Source organism: Bufo gargarizans, chromosome 6, assembly GCF_014858855.1.
Source record: "Bufo gargarizans isolate SCDJY-AF-19 chromosome 6, ASM1485885v1, whole genome shotgun sequence".
NCBI lineage: Eukaryota > Metazoa > Chordata > Amphibia > Anura > Bufonidae > Bufo > Bufo gargarizans.
Window position 1 is genome coordinate 115,025,991 of NC_058085.1, and position 15,061 is coordinate 115,041,051.

Sequence of the window (15,061 nt, forward strand, 5' to 3'; positions counted from 1 at the left end):
TGTTTTTGGAAGGCAGATTTTGCTGGACTGTTTTTTTTTTACACCATGTCCCATTTGAAGCCCCCCTGATGCACCCCTAGAGTAGAAACTCCATAAAAGTGACCCCATCTAAGAAACTATACCTCTCAATGTATTCAAAACTGATTTTACAAACTTTGTTAACCCTTTAGGTGTTCCACAAGATTTAATGGAAAATAGAGATACAATTTCAAAATTTCACTTTTTTGGCAGATTTTCCATTTTAATAATTTTTTTCCAGTTACAAAGCAAGGGTTAACAGCCAAACAAAACTCACTATTTATGGCTCTGATTCTGTAGTTTACAGAAACACCCCATATGTGGTCGTAAACAGCTGTACGAGCACACAGCAGGGTGCAGAAGGAAAGGAATGCCATACGGTTTGGAAGGCAGATTTTGCTGGACCGTTTTTTTTTACACAATGTCCCATTTGAAGCCCCCCTGATGCAGCACCCCTAGAGTAGAAACTCCGAAAAAGTGACCCCATTTTAGAAACTACAGGATAGGGTGGCAGTATTGTTGGTACTAGTTTAGGGTACATATGATTTTTGGTTGCTCTATATTACACTTTTTGTGAGGCAAGGTAACAAGAAATAGCTGTTTTGGCACCGTTTTTATTTTTGTTATTTTTAACATTCATCTGACAGGTTAGATCATGTAATATTTTTATAAAGCAGGTTGTCACGGAAGCGGCAATACCTAATATGTATACTATTTTTTTATTTATGTAAGTTTTACACAATGATTTCATTTTTGAAACAAAAAAAATCATGTTTTAGTGTCTCTGAGAGCCATAGTTTTTGGGCGATTATCTTAGGTAGGGTCTCATTTTTTTTGCGGGATGAGGTGGCGGTTTGATTGGTACTATTTTGCGTACATACAACTTTTTTGATCACTTTTATTACCTTTTTTTGGGAAGTAAGGTGGGCAAAATTTCAATTTCATCATAGTTTTTTATCTTTATGGCGTTCACCGTTCGGGTAAAGTAACATGACCGTTTTATAGATCAGGTCGTTACGGACGCGGCGATACCTAATATGTGTAGGGAATATTTTATTTATTTGTCATTTTTAATCAGTGATAAATGTGTTTTTTGATTTTTACTTTTTTTTTTTTTACCCAGACCCACTTGGTTCTTGAAGATCCAGTGGGTCTGATGTCTGTATAATACAGTACAGTACACTATATAGTGTATTGCACTGTATTTTACTTACACTTTGTCTGAACAGATCTATGCCTTTAGCACAGATCTGTTCAGCACCATGGACAGCAGGATGCCTGAGAAGGCATCCTGTTGCCATGGGAACCTTCCCCGTCTGCCACATCTGAGCAGACGGGGAAGGAGGGGAGCTGTCTGGGGGCTCCCTCCCTCTGTGACCCCATCCTGTCTGGGGGCTGCAAAGGGCCGCTGTATAGAAAGGGTTAAATGGCTGACATCGCAGCAGAGATGTCAGCCGTTTATACCAGAGAGTCAGCAATGTGCTGACACTCTGGTATAACCACTGCACACCAATGATTATAATAATAATAATCATTCGGGGGTGCAGGGGGAGGTGAAAAATCTAGATTTCCCGCATTTTAAAGTTTCTGATCGCGGGGATCAGAAACTGCAGAAAGCATAGAAAACCGCAGGTCTGAATTGACCTGCTGTTTGCTGCGATCGCCGACATGGGGGGGTCACATGTGTCCTTAAGTACCAGGACAACATGATGTACTGGTACGTCATGTGTCCTGAAGAGGTTAAAGGGGTTGTCTCACTTCAGTAAGTGGTATTTATCATGTAGACAAAGTTAATACAAGGCGCTTACTAATATATTGCGATTGTCCATATTTCTTCCTTCGCTGGCTGTTTTCATTTTTCTATCACATTATATACTGCTCGTGTCCATGATTTGTCATCCAGGTATATACAGTGGATATAAAAAGTTTACACACCCCTGTTAAAATGTCAGGTTTCTGTGCTGTAAAAAAATGAAACAAAGATAAATCATCTCAACTTTTTCCACCTTTAATGTGACCTATAAACTGTACAACGCAATTGAAAAACAAACTGAAATCTTTTAGGTAGAGGGAAGAAAAAATATAAAAATAAAATAATATGGTTGCATAAGTGTGCACAACCTTAAACTAATACTTTGTTGAAGCACCTTTTGATTTTATTACAGCACTCAGACTTTTTGGGTATGAATCTATCAGCATGGCACATTTTGACTTGGCAAGATTTGCCCACTTTGCAAAAACACTCCAAATCTGTCAGATTGCGAGGGCATTTCCTGTGCACAGCCCTCTTCAGATCACCCCACAGATTTGCAATTGGATTCAGGTCTGGGCTCTGGCTGGGCCATTCCAAAACTTGAATCTTCTTCTGGTGAAGCCATTCTTTAGTTGATTTGGATGTAGGCTTTGGGTCGTTGTCATGCTGAAAGATGAAGTTCCTCTTCATGTTCAGCTTTCTAGAAGAAGCCTGAAGGTTTTGTGCCAATATTGACTGGTATTTGGAACTGTTCATAATTCCCTCTAGCCTAAGGCCCCAGTTCCATCTGAAGAAAAACAGCCCCAAAGCATGATGCTGCCACCACCATGCTTCACTGTGGGTATGGTGTTCCGTGTCTTGGACAACGATCAGCTTCACTTAGCTGTAGCTGCGGTCACTAAGGGGGTCCTCTCACTCCTGGATCCATCAGTTTGTCTGCTCACACACAGTTCCTCAGCTCTCAGCTCGATTTTAAGATGGCTGCTCCTTGTTCATACATTGAGAAAACCACACCTCTTATGAATATGGAAATATATATGCAGATGTCAGCTGTGCCTAGGAAACAGCAGGATCTCGTGGCCAAACAGCAGAATGTCAGTCCAGAGCATTTAATTTAATCCACACACCAGCAGTGTTCAAACAATGGGAGGTGTATTTTAATCTCACAAGACGATCCCTTTAATGTCCTCAACAGTCTTGTACTGATCCGGAGTTGCAGCCTTTATTATACTCCGGCTATGCTGACATTACAGCAGAGTTCAGAGCTGTAATCGCCCAGAATTCATCTTAATGTACGTACATAGATTACTTTGATTTGATTTGCACTGTACAGTTTAGTAAAGCTAACATCCCCCACCCCTACATTATATGAGCTCAGCAAAAATGTTAGTTATGAATATGACAACCTGTTAACTGGTTCCAGTAACAACCAGCAGTTGTGGACTCTGCTGTAAGAGCAAACATGGGATTCCCTGCATACTATCCATCCTTGTGTTCAGTAACGCTGATACAGTGAGGAACAGAAGTATTTGAACACCCGGCGATTTTGCAAGTTCTCCCACTTAGAAATCATGGAGGGGTCTGAAATTCACATTGTGGGTGCATTCCCACTCTAAGAGACAGAATAAAAAAAAAAATTCAGGAAATCACATTGTATGATTTTTAAAGAATGTATTTGTCTTCCACTGCTGAACATAAGTATTTGAACACCTGAGAAAATCAGTGTTAATATTTGGTACAGGAGCCTTTGTTTGCAAATACAGAGGTCCTGCAGTTCTTGACCAGGTTTGCACACACTGCAGCAGGGATTTTGGCCCACTCCTCCACACAGATCTTCTCAAGATCTGTCAGATTTCGGGACTGTCGCTGAGCAACATGGAGTTTCAGCTCCCTCCAAAGATGTTCTATTGGATTTAGGTCTGGAGACTGGCTAGGCCACTCCAGAACCTTGATATGCTTCTTACGGAGCCACTCCTTGGTTATCCTGGCTGTGTGCTTTGGGTCGTTGTCATGTTGGAAGACCCAGCCACGACCCATCTTCAATGCTCTGACTGAGGGAAGGAGGTTGTTGCTCCAAATCTCACAATAAACGGCCCCATTCATCCTCTCCTTAATACAGTGCAGTCGTCCTGTCCCCTTCGCAGAAAAGCACCCCCAAAGCATGATGTTACCACCCCCATGCTTCACAGTAGGGATAATGTTCTTGGGATGCAACTCATCCTTCTTTTTCCTCCAAACACGACGAGTGAAGTTTAGACCAAAAAGTTCTACTTTGGTCTCATCTGACCACTTGACTTTCTCCCATGCCTCCTCTGAATCATCCAGATGGTCATTGGCAAACTTCAGACGGGCCTGGACATGTGATGACTTGAGCAGGAGAACCTTATGTGCAATGCATTATTTGAAACAATGACGGCATAGTGTTCTACCGACAGTGACCTTTGAAACTGTGGTCCCAGCTCTCTTCATGTCATTGACCAGCTCCTCCTTTGTAGTTCTGGGCTGATTCCTTACCTTTCTTATTATCAGTGACACCCCATGAGATGAGATCTTGCATGGAGCTCCAGTCTGAGGGAGACTGACAGTCGTCTTTAGCCTCTTCCATTTTCTAACAATTGCTCCAACAGTTGATCTATATTCACCAAGGTGCTTGGCAATTGCCCCATAGCCCTTTCCAGCCTTGTGGAGGTCCACAATTTTGTCTCTGGTGTCTTTTGACAGCTCTTTGGTCTTGCCCATGGTAGTAGTTGGCGTCTGACTGACTGTGGGGTGGACAAGTGTCTTTAAAGAGTTTAGACAGGTGCTACTAAGTTAGATTAATGAGTGGAGTAGAGATGGACTTTTTAAAGGCACAGTAACAGGTCTTTGAGAGCCAGAATTCTTGCTGTTTCTCAGGTGTTCAAATACTTATGTTCAGCAGTGCAAGACAAATAAATTCTTTAAAAATCATACAATGTGATTTCCTGAAATTTTTATTTTATTCTGTCTCTCAGAGTGGGAATGCACCTACAATGTGAATTTCAGACCCCTCCATGATTTCTAAGTGGGAGAACTTGCAAAATCGCAGGGTGTTCAAATACTTCTGTTCCTCACTGTATCTGTCCGCCAGGGTTAGCTCAGAAACATAGTATAATGTAAATCCAGGACGCAGGAGTCTCTAAATACCATATACTATTTAGTTAGGTCACCCTGAAAACATCCAATACATGGTATTTGCTCATACATTTAGCTCTGTTCACATAGTCAATAGTATAGAACAGTTCTGGCTCTGGGTGTATTGTAGGTAAAGGCAGTAAATCAGGATCACTGCAAGCAGGGGTCTTTCTGCTGCCTGTGGCGAAAACTGAAATGCCCCCCCACCCCTTTGCCACAATGAAAGGGCTCATCGCCCATGGCACTTCCGCTGCCCCTCTCATACCCCTACCTGGTGCTGCCTAAGGCAATTGCCTCACCTGGCCTCATTGGTGGTGCACTCCTGACTGCAAGATAACTAATAAAATGTGTTTATAAAGATACTCAACTTTTTATATAGATTATATATAAAATGGTGGCCATAACCTTCAATATACAGTATACAGTGTTATTTAAAGGGAGTCTGTCACCTCCATATGGCCATATACAGTGCTTACATGGCGCTGTAGCACACCTATACAGGATTGTAACGGTACCTTTGTTCTTTTCTTTAGACTTGCACCAGCAGGAAAAACGAAGTTAAATTCATATGCAAATGAGCACAAGCAAGTGCCCAGGGGCGGCGTTCAGCGTGTAGGTGCCCAGGCTGCTCTGCCTTCTTTTCACTTTACTCCTCCCCAGTCTATGCCTTTGCCCGCCCTCCAAGTCTCTTGCCTCATCGATAGGTCTGGACTTGGAGGACGGGCAAAGGCAGAGACTGGGGAGGAGTAAAGTGAAAAGAAGGCAGAGCAGCCTGGGCACCTACACACTGAACGCCGCCCCTGGGCACTTGCGAGTGCTCATTTGCATATGAATTAAACTTTGTTTTTCCTGCTGGTCCAAGTCTAAAGAAAAGAACAAAGGTACCGTTACATTCCTGTATAGGTGTGCTACAGCGCCATGTAAGCACTGTATATGGCCATATGGAGGTGACAGACTCCCTTTAAAGGAAACCTATGGTAAGATTTACATGCCACAAGATGCATTAGGGCTTATTCACACTAATGTGTATTGGCCCTATATTCAGCTATTCACAACTGCATGCTATTTTGAGTTTAGTGTGAATGAAGACTAACTGTGCGTGCTACTTCTGTGCAGTATTTCTGTTTCATGAGATATATATATAATGTGTGTTATATGTACAGTATATATGTATGTGATATATATATATATATATATATGTATATATATATATATATATCTATCTTAGACCTGAAATAGTTTAGCTGAAATTCTACAGAACCAAACAGACTTAAGGGGGAAAAGTCTAAAAGTAGCACAAAATCTAGTAATCAAGGGGTCATTTCTAGGCAGAGGTCCCACTGAAGAACACTTTAGTCTGAAATGGCTGAAAACTCAATACTAGGACAGGAAGTGCAGAGACAGACTTGAGGTTTAGTCTCCCTGTTTGAGTTATTGAATCCATGTCTGGAGACTGGACGCCTCATCTATTATAAGGGAACAGGTGCAGCCACATCTTAAAAAAAAAAAAAAAAAAAAAAAAAAAAAAGGGGTCCCTTTAAGTCAAGTCAATAGTGGCTCTCCTAAATGATTTTAGATGAAGTCATCTGATATTCTTAATCCAAAGAGACTGTGGACCCCATTATTTGCCCGGATTGGGGGGGGTGGGCCCTTTTCCAGGCATACATTACTCCGTCTATGCTTATGAAAAGTTTCAACCAAAGCTCAAACTTTCCCTTTGAAAAATGACCAGTTTGTTTCAACGCTCAGAGAATGTTATTAAAATGCTAATTTAAAAGAAAAAAAGAGTTAAATATCTAGCAGTGGCGCAGTCTAATTGCAAGCATAATGAGCTCTGGAGTGCCCCTGACACACAGAACATAAACAGCCAGTAAACAGATCATTAGTACTCACATTCATTTATTGTGCCGACCTTAACATGACCCCGGAGCGGGGAGGGTGAGAAGCAGGTGGATCTGACTGTGACACCCCTCTAGGGGATGCAGGAAATGAAGCTAGAAGCTGTTACCATAGATACACGTGTGCAGATGAGGTAACACGCCAACAGGCTGCAGCCTCGGCTGGCGGCTTCTATCTGTCACCCTCTCCATATTAGGATTAAATTATTCCCAGATAGAGGAATGCAGCCCCTAAACCCTAAAAAAAAACGAAAGAGAAGGAGGGGGGGGCGCGTCCGGTCAGATTAGACAAAGTCACCTTGTAGAGGGTGGCATAGAGTAGAAGAAGCTTCCTGTCAATGCCCCAGCCGGTGCCATGAGATGAAAGGCAGCACAGTATCTATCCCCTGTAGCAGCAGATCACACAGCAAAGCTAATTAACAAAAAATACAAATTACGACACCCTTCACTTCCACCCATCTGGTAACGAGAAAGCTTAATCAGGAGCTGTGCGCGCTCGGCAGCAGTTCTGCGGAGGGCCAAGAAGACGAGACTTGGATATTTCTCTAATAAATAGAAATTATCCGCGTCTCCCTGTCCCCCTCCCTGTGCACTTTACATGAACCTGTGATACGCCAGCAATAGCCCTTCTAGCGTGCGGCTGATGTGATTTAGGAGAATATTAAAGGCAATGTGGAGATTGGAGGCGCCTCTCTCTCAGGGAGAGCTGGAGAAATGCGCAGCACAGATGGGTTGAGCAGATTAAACGTTTCCTTCACATTGTTTCCAAATTGTGCTGCGGTGCCTCAGGGAGTGAGTGCGGTCAGAGCGGTGCGCATTTTATGGAGTCAGTATTAATGCCTGCATTTCATAGGCCTATCGTATTAGCAGCAGGTTAGGGTCAGAGCTTAGATGAAGGTTGCGTTGAGCCGCTTTCCTTACCCCTATCTCATCTTTCGCCCTGGCATATTCCTTTACGGTATTACTCACTTATAACGATATTGCAATGGGGGTCCGACGTGGGGCATCAGAAATGATTTATACAGCTCATTTTCATTTGAAGGATAGACTGGTTAGAACCCCATTTCTGTATCCCCCCATTTCCTGCAGGACATAACTAGTCGAGTGACTTTGGTGATCGGTGGACAGATGTTTGGGGTTTAGACCAGGATGGCTGCCATTTGTATTACAAGCTGCTGGATTGTGCCGTATGGCCGGCTCTCCTCATTGTTGTATTTGCATTATCCTTTCTTAGGCCAAAGCCAATGCTTTTAGCTTACATGCACAGTTAATATTGGGTTGACCATGGCATGTATTTGTGCCAGTTGACGGCAGCTGGATTGCCTCTCCATTCAGCCGTGCATCTGGATGACAAAGCGATCATTCCCTATCACTGACATGAGAACACCTCACTTCTTGCCTGCATTATAAGGAAGCTCGGGGAGAGATGGATCACTGTCATCACATGGCGGGAGAACAGACAGAGGCTGCAGATTGTAATTTATTCATTTCCAAACAATAATGTATGACAGACAGGCACTAATACTGGCAATAAGCAATCATAAGCCAATAACAGAGATTGATTAGACACCCAGGACATACATCAAGCTCTCAATGATCTGGTGCTATAGACAGATTTACGTCCGTCTTGCCTCTGAGCCACGCTCTTGCATCTGGGCGCGTATCAGACAGCCTGGTACCATAACTACTCAATAATTCTTTTAGCCTTTTTCATAAGATAATGCTTCAGGCAATTTTTTGGGGGTGCCCCGTCCATCACAATGATGCCCTCTGTCGGTTACTGGGACGAGGGGGAAGCTCCGCGCTTGGGCGAGCATGAGGACTTAGGATCCTGAGCACAGCACATTCGGGACTGGCTGTGCCAGCACACTCTTCCTTTTAATAGTTTAATAAAAATTAGCATAATTAACAAACATCTGTATAATCCAGAGCGGTGCAATTTGGCAGAGAGAACGGGAGTTTAGATGTTATTGCTGGGAGTTTAATGTTCTTTTAATTCTTTTTGGCACGCTGCAGTGAGAGAAATGTTTGGTGCGGATGGTTGTGTGCCGGATTTAATTAGCACGTATCTTTTGATTGTGTGCGATTCCGAGGCCCTGAGTGGCTCAGGCAGTGGGACTGGATTTTATGACGCCTTCCTGTCCCGGTGTCGGCAGGCGGGAAACTGGGAGCTGACATAGCAGACTGAAGGAGTTGTTTGGATATTCCAGTCATGAGCTTACAAGGGACCTTTTACTCTGGCAGAATAAGATATTTACAGGTCTCTATTTACTTATATAATCAGCTTACCAGTGCAGACTGTCAGCTCCGGTGTAATGAAGCCATCAGCCTTCCCGGGGTGTCTGACACAGTCTTGTCCTCTGCAGCCAAATCTAACCCATCCTAGGAAACCAGCCTCCATTTTACAGCATCTGTCACATATTGCAGAAGGCAGCAGACACGCTCCACATACAGTGTTTATACTAAAATGAAAACATTACATAAAAACGGTAGATTTTTTTTGTGTTTTTCACAAATGTTATTTTTCAGAGTCATTGTTGATATCAATGAGATTTACAAGATCATTAGAAACGAGCAGCAAGACGCCACACAGAATGACTTCTACTGTACGAGTTACTGACACTCCTTAAAGGGATATCAATCGTGAAAAAAATCTTGAATCTTTTATCGTTAAGGTCTACCATTTTTTTCAGTACAATGTTAAAAAGCATAAAAATGGGAATAGAACTGGATTGCTTTAATTAACAATCATAACACCCATAGCCCACTACTGAACCCACCCAGGTAAAAAGAGAGAAAGAGAACTAAAAGAAGAGGCGATGGGTACTTAACACATTCTAAAAAAATGAACCAAAAGTGATAATAAGAGCTAATGCACATAAACATATGTATTTTGCAGTTGCAAAACACAGATCCGCAAAAAATACAGATGACGTCTGTGTGCATTCTGTATTTGCGGAACGGAACAGCTGGCCCCTAATGGAACAGTCCTATTCTTTTCCGTTGTGCAGACAATAATAGGAAATGTTCTACCTTTTTCCAGAATGGACATACAGAAACGGAATGCACACAGAGTATCTTCTGTAATGGTTCTGCACACGGTCCGCAAAAAAAAATACAGAACAGACACAGAAAGAAAATACGTTTGTGTGCATGAGCCCTAAAGCGAATGACCTATGCACTGAGATGTGTGCTAACTGATTCTTTAACATATCTTTATAGTAGCTGGAGTTCTGTTTCTCTGATACGTAGCTCCAAATCCCCTGCACAGATAGAAGTGGAGATTTATCAACTCCCTTTGCTTGAATTTTGGCACCAAACATTTTGACATTTTTCAGGCAAGCTACAACTTTTTCCCTTTTTCTGCCATGCTAGATGATTTTCTTATAAGTAGGTAGGACAGGAGTGACGGGGCCTAAGTGCATAGCAGTTTGTCTCCTCCCAGTAGCTCAAGGAAAACTGACCATAAGATGATGCCTACAGAGGGAACACGGGCAGTAAATGCCACATACAGTACAAGTCCTATCATTTGCAGAAACAGTGCTGCTCCTTATGTACACACAAAGCAGCCTATTCTGAAAAGTCATCTGAAACGACATAAGCCCCAAAATAGGCTAGTCCTTAAATGTTTTTTTCAGGCTCCTGATATTGACGACTTATCCTCACGATAGGTCATTACTATCCAATGAGTGAAGGTCTGACACCCGCACCTCCTTGATCAGCTGTTCCCTGCAGCTGCCAGCGCTGGAACTAGCACTTTGGTTAGAATAGGAAACACGGCTCCAATCAAACTGTAGTGGCCGTGCTAGGTTACTGCAGCTTATTTCCTATACACTTCAATGAGAGCTGGGCCGCAATAACCCAGCATGGATGCCACATTTTGATCAGAGCTGTGCTTTCCGCTCCATTTCAAGAGCCAATTCTGGCGTCGGAGGCCACAGGGAACAGCTGATCGTAGGGTTGCAGGGTGTCAGACGCTCACTGATCGGATATTAATAACCTATCCTGAGGATAGGTTATGAGGAGCCTGGAAACCCCCTTTTAAGGGTTGACATGTCAAACAAGGAGATTTCGGGGAAAATCATTAGTGTTCCTACATTCAGTTTCAGTACAGTGTATGATGTGGGTCGTCAGTGTAGTCACAAGGACATGTTCCATGCAGACAGTAAGCGATGTAACTCTAGAGCCTGTAAAATTGTGAATGCAGTTTTAGTTTTGTAATGAAAACCAGCTAGAATATATGTTGTAACTTAGGTTACCTAACTTTTTACATAAATGAGATTTCATATACTGTGACATATGTAAAGACACTTCCGAAGCAAGAAATGTTGGGTTATTATAGCTCTGAAACCTGCAAAATCATGGATGTGGCTCTGGACTGTAAGGGGATGTTTTTTTTGTTTTTGAGTCTACCACAACATTGCATCCTGTAAAAAAAAAAAAAAAAAAATGTGTATAGATGGAAAGCAGGTCAAATGAAGTCTAAAGTCCACTGTGACTCCATTGAAATGAATGGATCTGCTGAGGGATACTTTTGAATATCGTTGTTTGGTATTGATATTCAGATGTATCCCACCCTGCAGAAGGCTCAGCAGTGAACTAAAACGTCATGTGGATCACTAAAAGGGTTAGTTTCACGTTACCAAGTTAAATGTTATAATTTGTTGCAAAAACATGTCTCTGTGCACTATGTATCCCAAATGGTTGATTATGGGCAGCCTTGTAGGTAGTTGCTAGAAGATGGGATGGTCCTGCCTCCTCAGGAGTGTCTAGTCGCCAGCTATAGACAGGACGTGCATGCGTGAGCTCCTACTGACTAGGCTCCAAGTGAAGCTAGCATACATTTAGAAAGGTGGTGGATACGCCCAAGGCTGGCGCCTCTAGATTTGCAGCCAGCACAAAGGGGTATTAAGACCAACGTCTAAAACGATGGTCTCAATAAATGACCCTCATTGAGATTTTCATTTTGGGCCAAACCGCGCAGCCCTATTTGTCAAATTCGGCAGAAGGGGCCTACATTACTGTGTATGGTTGGTTATTTGGTTGTGTGTATTACTAACCTTTTTCTAGGTTTTCTGTGTGATTATTACTGCACTGCACACAGGTTTAGCTTTCCCTAGCAGAAGTGGCTGACGCAGTGCATCAGCACATATTCACTTTTGCAGAGTGCAGCTATGCATAGCCCAACATCTCTGTTCACTTCAAGGATCCTCATTGTGCTAGACTGTTGTCATGAAAAATGTTAATTGCTTCAGCCCTTAACCTTTTGACGTCTTCCCGTGAAGTACTGTACACATTTAGACTTCCCTTTTAGTTTCTTCATCATAATTAAACTTCACAAGGTGGAAAAGTCTCAAACTATTATTTCCTCCTCACAGTCAAGATATAATTAAATAGATTGCAGTGTACCCATATAAATCCAGGTCTACAGCCAAGATTTTGGTTACATGTCTAAAGAAAATGGGACAGGACTCCAGATTGTCATAGCAATGATGGATCTGTTAATTCATCAACAAATGCAGTCACTGCGCATACTTTCCTATCATGTTGTTTTTAGGTCCAGTATTTTATTGCTTTATTGTTTACTTTAAAGCTGTTGGATCTTCAAATAGCATATAGTTTTAAATGATAATATCATAGCTGACTGCCACCAAACTTTTCAATGTATAGATCACATGAAGTAAGCTTCCTCTAGTAGTGAGAGATAGGCAGCAGAGATATTAACAATGACTCTACTGGGAATTTGGAGCTGTGTTTCAGAAAAAACTGAGCCAAACTGCTATAAAGATATATTAAGGCTACTTTCACACTTGCAGCGGTGTGATCCGGCAGGCAGTCCGTCGTCGGAACTGCCCGCCGATCTGGCTGTGACTGAAAGCATTGCGCAGGCCGGAAGGACGGATCCGGCATTCGGCACTAATACATTCCTATGGGGAAAAATGCAGGATCCGGCATTCAGGCAAGTCTTCAGTTTTTTCGCCAGAGATAAAACCGTAGCATGCTACAGTTTTATCTTTTGCCTGATCAGTCAAAACGACTGAACTGAAGACATCCTGATGCATCCTGAACGGATTACTCTCCATTCAGAATGCATGGGGACATGCCTGATCAGTTCTTTTCCGGTATAGAGCCCCTGTGACGGAACTTTATGCCGGAAAAGAAAAACGCTAGTGTGAAAGTACCCTTAAGAAATTAATCGGCACATAATTTTAAATGAAAAATAAAAATATTATTGGCACCAAAGGTCTACAGTTACTTTCATTTAGATTGCAATATTCTTCTAGAATATAGAATATTTCTATTGTTTGATATGGATAGAGCTCCAGTAAGGGCACATACGTAGTGTAGATTGCAGCTGCAGGAGTTATAGACATATACTATAGATATAAATACATATACATTATTTATTCTCAAGTTTTAATAAGTGTAATGAATGCAGGTCACTTCATATAGCATAGTGACATATTATAGATCGTGGGGATCTGAGTGCTGAGACCCCCACAAATCATTGAATGGGGGGAGAGAGAAGCACTCGGATAGTGTGCTCTCTCTACTTGCTGAAGGAGACTAGCTTAATAAAGTCTATAAGTCTGCCTTTTTTCCCCATCTCCTGCAATGAGGAGAGAGCGCATTCTGTGTAAGCACTTCTCTTATTAGTGATTGGTGGTGGTTCTCAGCACTCAGACCCCCACTGATCAAAACCTTTGATATGTTGTTGAAGACCAGGTAGACTCTAACCATTTCCCGACATGTGACATAATAGTATGTCACATACCAGGTCTTTAAAGATGGCATTCACGTCAACATTAGACATCCGCGACTAATGTTTGCCATCGGCAGTAGTGGCGATCGTGGACATTTAACCCCTCAAATGTGACCACGCAATCTGGGAGTGAAAACACCTCGGAAGCGCACGTTTCTGGGTGTGTACCGGCTTCCTATAGCCGGATGGTGTGTACAGCAGCCTCGGTCCTCCTGAATGATCTGAGGCTGACGCACATAGGTTCCTATGGAGATCCATAGGAGATCCATCCATTTAAAAAGTAAAAAAAGTAAAAAAAAAAAACATTTAAATATAAAAATTCAAATCAAATCACGCTCCTTTCCAAAAAATAAAAATAATCAATAAAATATCATGGTTATCGCCATGTGTGAAAAAAACACCCACAGTATTAAAATATAACAATATTTATCCCAAACAGCAAAATGAAAAAAATAAAATAAAATGGCGATTCAGTATTCTTTGGTCACTTCACCTCCCACAAAAAATGGAATAAAAAGTGATCAAAAAGTCATACACACACCAAAATAGTATCAGTTAAAGGTATAGATCACCCCTCAAAAAAATGAGCCCTCACACAGCTTATACACTAGAATATGGCGATAAAAAGAAACATTTTGTTCAAGTTTTTTTTCAGGATTAAAATGCAAGAAAACCTAAACAAGTGTGGTATTGCCGAAATCGTACTGACCCAGAGAATGAAGAGCACAAGTCAGTTTTACCGTGTAGTGAACGCTGTAAAAACAAAGCCCATAAAACTGAGTCAGAATTGCTTTTTTTTTTCAATTCTACCCCATTTGGGATTTTGTTTCCAGCTTCCCACCACATCCTTTGCAATATTAAATTGTGCTATTAGAAAGTACAACTTGCCCCGCAAAGTCCTCATATGGCTAAGTGAATGCAGGCAGGGAGTAAGAAACAAAAACGCAAAAAAGGAAAATCGCTCCATCGGCAAGTGGCGAAGTATAAAAATTAAGTAACAATTAAAAATAAGATCTGTTTAAAAATATCCTTATATACCATATTGTGTGAAGGCTCCTATGCATACCTAGGTGTATTTGTACCTGCGTAACCTAGTCCTACATTCATATTCAGTTGTCCAACCGAGGGAGAAGCTGTGGTACCATTACACCTGGATACAATTCAATATAAAAAAATGGACCTGTCACAGCATCAAAGCAGCCTAATGCGGAGTGGTTTGAGTGGACTGGGCTCATGGTTTTTTTTTTTTTACTGGCGTGGGGGGTATATGGTATATGACTTGAGATGTCATCTGTGGCTCCATGTTTTTGCAGTATATGTTTCCCCATGACAAAGATGTTTAGGTGCCAAACTATGCAGAAGAGTTTGGAGTTCATGCTGGACTGGGATGGCAGCCCTAATCAAAAAATACTTTTGGTTACAATATGATTATGGGGGATAGCATTTGTTCTTTAGCTGGCAATATCTAAGATGCCA

The 15,061-nt window shown here is 41.9% G+C and overlaps 1 protein-coding gene across 6 annotated transcripts in view; it reads left to right on the forward strand.

The window, feature by feature from the left end:
* SKAP1 (src kinase associated phosphoprotein 1) overlaps window positions 1–15,061 on the forward strand; it is a 684,040-nt gene that overhangs the window by 649,739 nt on the left and 19,240 nt on the right. The window lies entirely within an intron of this gene.